The 11,492-nt window shown below is 35.3% G+C and overlaps 2 long non-coding RNA genes across 4 annotated transcripts; both read left to right on the top strand.

The window, feature by feature from the left end:
• Positions 1–2,808: 2,808 nt before the first annotated feature.
• On the top strand, positions 2,809–3,009 carry LOC117133904. Its single transcript, XR_004457962.1, has 2 exons — positions 2,809–2,859; positions 2,972–3,009. It is a non-coding gene; the product is annotated as an uncharacterized LOC117133904 (long non-coding RNA).
• A 5,483-nt stretch (positions 3,010–8,492) lies between these two features.
• On the top strand, positions 8,493–9,979 carry LOC103868537. Of its 3 annotated transcripts, none has more exons than XR_632938.3 (5): positions 8,493–8,675; positions 8,778–8,849; positions 9,140–9,290; positions 9,391–9,435; positions 9,553–9,979. It is a non-coding gene; the product is annotated as an uncharacterized LOC103868537 (long non-coding RNA). The 3 variants fall into 3 exon arrangements; XR_632939.3 differs by lacking the exon at positions 9,391–9,435 and having other exon boundaries at positions 8,494–8,675; positions 9,553–9,736; positions 9,814–9,979; XR_632937.3 differs by lacking the exon at positions 9,391–9,435 and having other exon boundaries at positions 8,494–8,675.
• Positions 9,980–11,492: the final 1,513 nt, after the last annotated feature.

Genomic DNA, 11,492 nt, shown 5'->3' with positions numbered 1-11,492 from the left:
GTGAAGTGTCTTAGGACAGATAACGGATTAGAGTTCTGCAATACACAGATGGACACATTGTGTAAGGAAGCAGGGATTAAAAGACACAGAACATGCGTCTATACTCCACAGCAAAACGGAGTATCAGAACGCATGAACCGTACGATTATGGAGAAGGTGAGATGTATGTTGACAGAGGCAGGCTTAGAGCAAAAGTTCTGGGCAGAAGCGGCTTCTACAGCTGTCTACTTAATAAACCGATCTCCCAGTACAGCTATTAACTTCAAACTACCGACAGAGGTGTGGTCTGGAACCAAAACAGACTTAAATCATCTAAGGAAGTTCGGATGTACAGCTTATGTTCACGTGACTCAAGCCAAAACCAGTCCAAGAGCGATGAAAGGAGTTTTCATGGGATATCCAGACGGGACTAAAGGTTATCGAGTTTGGTTACCAGAAGAACTAAGATGTACAGTAAGCAGAAACGTGATTTTCAATGAGGAAGAGATGTTTAAAGACATTAAAGGAATCAGCGAGAAGAAGAGGAAAACGAAAAAGGTAACGTTCAATCCTGTGCTGATTCAAGGACCTTCAAACACAACTACAGACACTGAAACAGAGGATACAGTTCAAGGTGGAGTTTCTCCAGCATCAGAAAACTCGGAACCTGAATCCGCAAGCTCAGAAAGTGAAGAAGAAGTTGTGGGAGCTCAACAGGAAAATCTAGACAACTACATTCTTGCTAGAGATAGAATCAGGAGGGAAGTAAAGAAACCTTCTAGGTTTGATGATTCAGATTGCGTGGCTTATGCTCTAGCTACAGCAGAAGAAATAAATAAGGATGAGCCTAAATCCTATTTGGAAGCAAGAAGAAGTAAGAGCTGGAAGTTATGGAACGAGGGAATGCAAGAAGAGATGGATTCGTTGGAGAAAAATCAGACTTGGAAGCTGGTTGAGAAACCAGAGAAAAAGAAGATTATTGGCAGCAAGTGGGTTTTCAAGCTGAAAGAAGGCATTCCTGGAGTAGAGAAGCCGAGATACAAAGCTAGATTAGTAGCTAAAGGGTTTTCACAAGTTGAAGGGATCGACTACACAGAGGTGTTTGCACCAGTGGTGAAACACGTGTCGATTAGAATTATGCTGTCACTTGTTGCAAATTATGATCTTGATTTGGAACAACTAGACGTGAAAACGGCTTTCCTGTACGGAACGTTAGACGAGGAGATATATATGGCACAGCCAGAAGGTTTCGTTGAGGAGGGAAAAGAAGATCAAGTTTGTCTCCTGTTGAAATCACTTTACGGATTAAAACAATCACCAAGACAGTGGAATAGGAGATTTGATAGTTTCATGAAGCAACAAGGCTTCGAAAGAAGTGCATATGATCCTTGTGTCTACATGAAAGGTTCAGACTTATCTCATATGGTTTATCTCTTGATCTATGTTGATGACATGCTCATAGCATCTAAGGATTCTAAAGAAATTAAAAGAATCAAAGATAGCTTGAAGAGAGAGTTTGAGATGAAGGACCTTGGAGCAGCTTCAAGAATACTTGGAATGGATATTATTAGAGACAGGAAGAAAGGAACTCTAAAACTATCACAAGGGAAGTATCTACAGAAGGTGCTGGAAACTTTTAACATGGCAGAGAGCAAAGCTGTGGTTACTCCTATCGGACCACAATTCAAGCTTAAAAGTTTGACACAAAAAGAAGAGCACGAGGAAGCAAGGTTCATGAATGTGATTCCATACGTATCAGCCGTTGGAAGTTTAATGTATGCAATGGTGGGATCTAGACCAGACTTATGTTTTGCAGTGGGCTTAATCAGCTGTTATATGAGCAAGCCAGGAAGAATACACTGGGAAGCTGTTAAGTGGGTGATGAGATATCTTAAAGGAGCTCTAGATTCGGATCTATTGTTTACTAAAGGAGAAGATTTCAAAGTACGAGGATTCTGTGACGCAGACTACGCAACCGATTTGGACAGAAGAAGATCCGTGACAGGATATGTGTTTCAAGTCGGAGGCAACACAATAAGCTGGAGATCAGGTCTCCAACATATTGTCGCACTATCAACGACAGAATCAGAATACATGGCATTAGCCGAAGCTTTTAAAGAAGCATTATGGCTTAAGGGGTTTGTTAGTGAATTGGGATTCAAGCAAGATGATGTGAGAGTGTTTTCAGATTCACAGAGTGCTATACACTTAGCTAAGAATGGAGGATTCCATGAAAGGACTAAGCATATAGATACTAGACTACACTTTATGAGAGACGTAATTGAGGCTGGCGATGTTACGGTTCACAAGATTCACACATCTATCAACCCTGCAGATTTTCTAACTAAGTGTGTACCTGGACAGAAGTTCGAGACATGCTTGGAGATCCTCAAGGTTCTGCCTTAGAAGGTCTCGCGTGGCTGAGGTGACAATGCTGTCGAGTTGATCACCTCGCGGAAAAGCCACAAAAGAAAATATCAGTTTCAGGAAAAGTAAACTGATGGTTCGACAGGGTTATTAAAAAGCTCGGGAAGAAGATGAATTTGAGTATAGAAGATTACCTTTGAAGAATGATGGGTGTAGACAGAAGCTGTCTATGCAAGGAATCTGCAAAAAATTATTCAAGAAATACTAGTCAAAGAATTTTTTATGCAGAGGTTAAGCTTCAAAAGAAGTTGGAAAAAAAAATCATTGTAAAGAGAAGAATCAGAAACCTGAAGACGTGGGGTTGTAGCAAGGAAACGCCTGCAACACAGTTGTGAACAAAAGTTATTTATTCACAAGTTCAAAAGCTCTTAAAAGAATTGAAGCAACAATTCTATTTGATTACCTAACGGAAGTAACGATGGTGAAGAGACGTCAACACCATGACCATGAGCTGTAAACGTTAAAACAAGGAGATATGTTTTAATAATTCAGCAAAAGGAATCTTTCATTACAGGTTTCAAAGTGAGCTTGAGACACGTTCTTAAGGAAGTCAAAACAAAAGGAGTTACCTTTTTTGGTCTTTGACGAGTTATGGTTCAGTTTCAAAAAGGTAGCGTGAGGAGAATTGGAGTGACCTTGTCAGTTGATAATCACAAAGCTACAACAGATTCATCAAGGCACGAGCTGGAAATTGAAATCAAAAGGTTAGGGTTTGTTCAAATGTCTAAGGAAACAGACAGAAGAAGAACGAACAGAACCTGAGATTTCAAAGGCGGTGGAAGAAATCGCCGGTGAAGACGAGCGGCGGTGAAGTCGGGATCTTGTCTTGGTCACGGGGAATCGAAGGAGAGAGAGATTACAGCAGGGGCGAGATAGAGAGAAGCAAGGATCGGAGAGAAGCATGCATCTCCGGTGACGACGGCGTCGAGGAACAGACGATCGTCCGAGAAGACGAAGCGGTGAGCTCGTCGAAGCTTCTGGTCGCCAAAGGAGAGAGAGAGAGAGACGGAGAAGTCGATGAGTGAGGCCAAAGAGTCAAGGTGGAGAATGTGAGGCTTGTGTCTCTTGGGCCATCTGGTGGGCTGCTTATGGGCTTCGGTTTTAGACCTGAAACAAGACATAAAGAATATGGGTTAAGTCTAAGTATTCCTTATAGCTTTAGGATATATGTTATTCCTTATACAACAAGGATTAACATGATTAGGTCTAGTATAAATAGAGGTCTCTACTCAAAGTTGTAAGAATACAGAAACATAAAACTCTCTAAAGCATAGAACACGCAACTAGTGCGAAGCTTGTAACGTTTTCGATTCATAGTGATATAGAGTTTGTCTCCGGTTTGGAGAGGACTCGCCCAACATATTGTTGTGTCGATTTACTTGTTACAAGAAACAGCCAAGGTCGTTTCTCTACAAAAAGCCAATAAACACATATTCAATTTCGAAAGCAATGTGTTTACCCTCAGCATCGTTCCTGTAATAAGTGAAGCTTAAAGTTAGTTGTTGTCAAGGCAGCCCATAGGAGTCGAACCTAGCAATGCCAATCATGTTCTATAGATTAGTGGAGTTAAAGCAAAAGTAGATTAACAGTCCTCTTCTTCGAACTCGCGGCTTTGTGATCAAAAACGTGTCAGCAGTGCAATTATCATGATAAAAGTATTTGCACAATGTACATATCTGCGAAGAAAATGATTCCAAACCGAAAGAAACCAACTTAACAAAATCCTGAATATGCTTCTAAGGGTTTATAAACTGATGACAATACACTTGACTAAGTTCTCTGGCGATTTAATGAGTGTCGTCCTATCATATTTCGCTTACCAGTAGAAGAACTCTCTTAGCTAGACACATTTAAACTTGAGAATCAAACAAACCTAGAAGCTGTCTGAAGCAGAATAGAAAGCATGGATCGTATCCATCGTCTGTGTGGTCTCTCAACAACAGCTTCTACAGGATCAGAGCCAGTCGATACCCAGCTTCTTGCCCTGCCTTATCCTCTGTGTTTCTCGAGATTGTGTTTTTGGCGTCGTGACCAACTGCATAAGGTAAAGCTTCCAAATCTGCAGGCATCAAGGCTTTGCAACCATTCAGAACATCACTGTCTTTGATTTCTTGCATGTGAGACACATCTTCACTGAAGTTGCGCACTTGTACTACTATATGGCTATATATCAATTGTTCAAGGGTACCAGCACACTGCATTTTTTCACCAGTAAACAATGTCAAATACAAATGAATGCATGTGTAGGGAACTCTCAAGTCTCATAAGACAAAAGAGGTATAGCTCTAAGTGCCACAATGGCTAAATCAGTTTTTCCATAAGTTGATAATGAAACTGATCTAGAAGTCGTGATCCTCGCAACGAAGAACACCAAGCCAACATAAATTTTTAGAAAAGAGATTCTTGGATGCTTATAGAGATTAACACACTAATCTTAACTTCACTAAAACTAATCAAACAATCGCCTTCACCGGAAGATATAGAATCACAGAGGCGACACATGTTCGGTGGTAGGAGATGATTGAAGGCAGCGCTGGTTGAAGATTAGTTTCTCACAAAAGTAAAAATTATAACACTGCTACTGGGATTACTTTATCTCGTCATCACCTGCTACTTCAATCACTTTCACATCTTCATCTTTCTTTACAACCTACATAAAAAAAAAGAATTCTGAAATGTTTCAGGAAAAAAAAAAGAAGAAAGGTGTGACTTTTACTCAGCCATACAAAGATCAAGTTCCGATAAGGTTAATGATAAGACGAAAACCCACAAGAATCAAATCAAACAACAGTTTCAGCTCTTCCAGAGCCCTAAGCATATCAACTTTGTTCTCCCTCCTCTTGTGAATTTCAATATACACAAAAACTCAGTGAGCAAGCAAATCATAAAGATCAATGCTTACTGTGTGGAAACTCGACATCAGAATCATCGTTTGCAAGATTTTCAAACCGAGAAGAAGAATTCAAACTTTATATTCTTGTGCACCGTCAATCAATAATAAAAACTCAACATCTATGCAAACGAAGTGATGAGAATTGTTTGTCATCTGCATTCCATTTATAGATTAGAAAAAGCGTAATTAGAGAGGAGATGGGGAATGGAAATTAATGACCACGTAATGGGAGCTATGCTTGAAAGACATAACTGAGTATAGTAATTACATAGTGTTAAAGCAAAGAAGAAGCGTTTCAATGAGGTTTCACTCAGTCGGTTGAGTTGCAGATAGCTGAAACGACGATAATGGTGTGAGGTAGGGGAAGAAGTAGCTCTGGCAACATTATCAGCCACAAAATTTGGTCCTTAAGGGGACGAGACCCACAAAAACAGAAGTCGTTAAATAAGAGGCGTTTTGGCTTGGTCCTTGTGCAGTGTTTAAGAATCTATATTTGATGGCCCATTTACCCTGTCGTAAATCAATAAACTTGCTTAGGATTAGGATTGGCACGTATGTCGACTCCTCCTCCCTCTATTTAATGACGTGTTAGAAAGAGGAAGAAGAGAATATCTTCTTTATAGCATAAGATAATTCGATCTTAATATATATAAATTTTTCATATATTTTTTATACTGTAATCTTAATTTTGTTTTATTTTTATATCAATTTTATATTAATTTTAATGAACAAGATTTTATATTCAAGGTTGGCTTGGCACAAAGTTTGATGAGTAGTGTGATAGTACTAAACTAATGTTAATATTATATGTGAATGTGTCATGTTTTAGTACAGTAAACTTCGGTTAGTCAATGCGAAAGCATGTGTAAATGACATGTTTATATGGCCGGTTAATATATGTTATACATGTAATCAATGTCAAAATCCAGCTAATATATGTGTATATTACACAAAATCTACAAATAATGTATGTTCCTAATGTTTTATGCTATTTTAAATGACAAAAAATAATTAATGATAAAATATATAAGTAGTTATTATCTTAATGGCATAGATTGTAAATATTAACATAAATTAATGGTTAATTCTAACATATACTTCAGTTTTAATAGATTACTAGAGATTGATCTACGCACCCGTACGGGTATTGTTTTTTATATTTTTATATATTGATAAAAAAAAATTCATAATTAATGTTATATAAATTTTAGATGGGTTGTAATATAACTAATTGTATTCAAAATACTTGAACCAAATTGAGTAATACGGTTATTTTTGGTACAAATATCCAAACTCGGTTCATATACATCAGAACCGAACCCATCCAGACCTAGAAAGATCCAACTCAAAGCCCACACCTAAATTTATAATTTTCATGCGGGACTAATTTCAAAAAAAAAACGATACCCGAAAAGAACAATCCGTAGCCAATGTTCATGCCTAACCGATTTTATAAACTAATAAAAAAATTATTTTTATGTGTTTTGCTAAATTAAGTGAAATAAAATTAGTTTTTTATTTGCTGTAAAAAAATGAGTTTTTTATTTAGTAAAATAACTATATGGAGGAAAAAAATACGTTACAATAAATGTAATACATTTTTATTATTTTGATTTAAGTTATTATTTTATTCATAAAGACATGTATTTGAATCATGTTTTTGGCTACGTAATTTTCCACCGATTGAAATTAAAAAAAATATTTTTGTAAAACAAAGTAAACAGAATGTTTAACCATATACAAATATCCAGTTATTTTATATTTTGTATTTTATAATTGACACAAAGTTAATGTTGATTAACTAATAAATAAAAATATGCACTATTATTATTATTAGGATAATGTAATGTATTTGTTAATGCAATATAATTAATGAAATTGTTAAACTAGTGAAATATGAAAAGAAAATTAATGTAATTATATTATGAAATTACTTAAAGGACACTATACTTCTTTTTTATATTGCTATCCATGTTTTCAAACAATTCTCATTTATACTGTTATTCATGTTTCCAAACAACGCCAAAAAATACTTCAATTTTAATAATATAGATTTGTACTGTTATCCATGTTTTCAAATAACACCAAAACATACTTCAATTTTAATAATATAGATAGCTATATAAAGAACAAAACTTAGGTTCACCCTTTAAGGTGAACCAAAAAAATATTAAATACATTTTTTAAAAGCCAAAAAAGCTTTAAAAATAAAATAACGTCAATTTTAACGACGCTAACGCCAACAAATAAATCCTAAATCCAAATTCTATACCCTAAACCCAAACTGTAACTCTAAACCCAAACCCTATATCCTAAACCCTAAATCCTAGACCGTAAACCCTAGACTCTATATCCTAAATCCAAACCCTAGACCCTAAAACTAAACCATATACTCTGAAATCAAACCATAGACTCTAAATCTAAACTGTAAATTCTAAACGTAAATCCTATACCCTAAATATTTGGATTAATGTTGATGTTATTCCTCTAGAGTTTAAGGTTATGATTTAAGGTTTGGATTTAAAGTCTAGGATTTGGGTTCATGGTATAGGGTTGGGTTTAGAATCTAGGGTATATGGTATATGGTTTGGGTTTAGGATCTAGAGTTTGGGTTTATGGTATAGGGTTTGAGTTTAGGATATATTGTTTGGGTTTAGGGTATAGAGTTTGGATTTAGGGTTACGGTTTGGATTTAGGGTTTAGCTTGTGGTGTTAGCGTCGTTAAAATTGAAGTTTTTTAAAACTATTTTGGTTTATTTAAAAAATATTAAATATTTTTTATTCATTAATCTACGCGGTATTTTGTTTGGTTATTAAAGTTGAGGTGAATTTAAAGGTTCAGCCTAAGGGATTAACCTAAGTTTTGTTCATATATATATCTTGAACTAATCAGTGGTGACTTGAAAGCAAGATATGAACTAGTCAAAAATAGGTGATATCTATATATATATAAAAGGGTTTGCTTCTCTCCTATGCTGCCACCTAGGATTCCAGCTAGAAAAGTCGTTTCCTAAAGATCTGACACGTGTCCATTGCCTTTAAACACACCGTTTCATTAAGTAATGTATTCAGGTTATTTCGGCTTCTTCTTTACGCATACATTTCAATGTGTACTTGGGCTAAGAAATCAGAAGGGTCTGTATTTAGAAGTACATGCAGCCCGAAAGCCCAATAAAGTGTATCCTAATTGTGTCGACAATAAAAAATGGAAATTTTAGGATCGGCCTCTACTTTGTTCTATGGCGTCTTCTTATCTTCCTCACTATCTCTGAAACCGCACGAGTTATGTGATTAATCATATTAATTCAATCAACCAGGACGGGGTCTTGAATGTGTGATTTACATCAGTGAGGCGGTGTATTGCGAGTATAAATTGGTCAGTATTTCTGCTCTCGAAATCATCATCTCTTATATATCTCTTTTAGTACATTTATATTCCGTGATATGGCTAATTTGAGAGTTTTTCTCCGAATTGAAGTCCGGCAGGTGTTCCTCTGTTGTCGAGGTTAAGTTGATGTGGTTCTGGAAGGCGTGGTGGGGAGATGTAAATGTAAGTTTATTCTTCAGATCTTGATTGTTGTGTATTCAAATAATTCCGGTGAGCTGCTTTCTGTTTATTGATACTGACTTCAATTGACCACCGTTTCAGGCTATTATTTTGCAAACCACCATTAAACTCTGACACTAAATGAATATCCGTAACTGAAGAATTTTTTTTCTAGGTGTTGAACATCAGAGAGGAGATTAACAATATAGTTCGGATTAAGAGTTATCAAAATTTTGATTTATGTGTCTCCAAACTAATAATTTGATTAATAAACAAATGGTTCTGTTTTCCAGGGAGAATCGTGTCTCAAGACGTTTCTCTTCGATGGTCTTGATGGACTTGAGGAAGGCCGCTTAAAGGCTTCCTCTTCGTATTCTCATGGTACAAGTGAACGGGCGATGATGAATCACTGGAGAGTCTGCATGACAGAGTTTAATTTCTAAAGTGAGTATTCTCTTTTCATATCTACAAACATCGACATTAGGATCTATAAATGTTTTATAATCTGTAATTCTTGATTATGAATTGGCTTCTGGTGTTAAAGGTTGGGAACGGATCTGAATTCTTAAGAGTATATCAACAAGGATTTGTATGTGTAACCCTTATTGAATCTTGAGCTATAGTCTATTGCTTTCTGACAAGTCTAGCCATAAAGACAATACCATTTTGATGTTATTCTTTTCATACTCATGTATGATATCATCAGGTGACTGGAGACATACACGAAGAAGTTGAGAGTTATAACCGCTTGCTTGACAAAGTGGTAGACTGGTAGTTCACAATGGAAGAAGACTCACGAGCCTGCACAGAAAACTGCTGTCGTTGTGACAATCCTATTGAAATTAGAGCCACATGTGTTCCCAATACAATCATGGATGAGATGGGTTTAGGTTGTTTCTCCATTTGGCTGAGTTTCCTCCCATTAAATATGTGCGGTAATTGATCTGAAATTATGTGAACTTTACAGGAACATTGGAGAAAACGAGCGCTCTGGCTGATGTCATATAAGTTCCTGGAGGCACTTGCTGTTATTTTTAGAAAATATTTAATAAATTTGTTATGTAATATTGGAATCTTTTGATTGTTCCATTACTTATTTATTGTTAATAAAATGACAAGTTTATAGAGGAACACATAATCCTATAAAAAAATATTTAATGAAATCATATATTTTACACCGTGCGAGTTCCAGCACTGGCTTATTTTTAAGTTTATATAAAAACACGTACAAATCACATAGATAAAATGTTGCTTAGTCACATATTTTACACCATGTGTGTTCCAGCACTTGCTTAGTCACAGATTTTTTTTTTTTTTTTTGGTAAAATGTTAAGCTTACCATTTTCTGAATATTTTACAATGTTGTTGTTAAACAACTTATTACAAAATAAAGAAACACACACACAACCACAACCCAGCTTAAAGAAAAGAGAAAGAGCCTCAAGGAGGCCTAATATATGATAAGTAAAATAGTAGCAGAGAGGTGGAAGAAGATCTTGCCGGGTACAATAAGAGGCGGTCACACATCATCCTGTCAAGGGATGAACTGATGACTGCTGCTGGCGTTGATGTAGCGGTGAACACTCGGGCATTGCGCTCCTTCCAGATGACGTACACTGCCGACTGAAAGTAGAGCTTCATGACTGAGGAGGCAAGAGCAATTGATGAAGCACGAGGCTGATTGATCCAAGCTGCGACAGAGTGTGGATCCATAGGGGGATTTGACCAACAGAATGTTAATTTTCATGCATATATTTTATATGCACCTGATGTTTAAATAAACTCTCTTTCAAAAAAAATACATTGATTTAATTTAATTTAATTTTATGATTATAATTTTTAATTTTATTTATGAAATCAGTCATTGTAAAAATTATGTAATGTATGGCAATTAAGTTTTCCATTGAGTTAAATTATTTTATCTTAATGAAACCACATATATTCAAATATGGAATGAATATTTTTAAAAGACCAAAATATAATAATTTTGGATAATATCTTATTTGTTTATTTGTATTTATGTGTATTTTTATTTTATTTTAATTAAATTTTTTGTTTATAAGTTATTTAGCTTTGGTGTTATATATTTTTTGCGGTATATTTAACTTGGCCATGATATATATTTCTAAAATCCTAAAATCAACGATGTAGAATTTAATATTTAATCTTAAATGTGTTATTTATTTTTCGATTCACTTTTGTCAACTTTTCTTATAACTTCTTCTCAAAGATATATTCTATCACATATAATCCTTCCTAATCTAAAAATTTCTAAAAGATAAATACAAATCATTATCATACATATTTTTTGCAAATGCAAACCTGAAAACAAACTACAAAATCATATAAAAATAATAATCTAGATCACAAGTAAAGTATATCTCGCCCGTAGGGCGGGCCGACCCTAGTGTAAAATAGAGATGTTGTTTCTTCCATAACACAGAAGATTGTGTACTTCATGTTTTAACAATATAGTTTATCACAAGGGAACTTTCATAGGAATCTTATTAATTCAACACAAAACAACAAAACAACAATTGGATTATTTCCAAGAACACTGAACTGGAAACTTCTGAAGGAAAGATAAATGGCAAAAACAATCAAAATAGTGTTTTGCCATAGAATGGAATGGGAAATATTTTCAAG

This window comes from Brassica rapa, chromosome A05 (assembly GCF_000309985.2).
Source record: "Brassica rapa cultivar Chiifu-401-42 chromosome A05, CAAS_Brap_v3.01, whole genome shotgun sequence".
Lineage (NCBI taxonomy): Eukaryota > Viridiplantae > Streptophyta > Magnoliopsida > Brassicales > Brassicaceae > Brassica > Brassica rapa.
The sequence above is the reverse complement of the archived record's forward strand: the minus strand, read 5'-3'. Positions and strand labels throughout refer to the sequence as shown.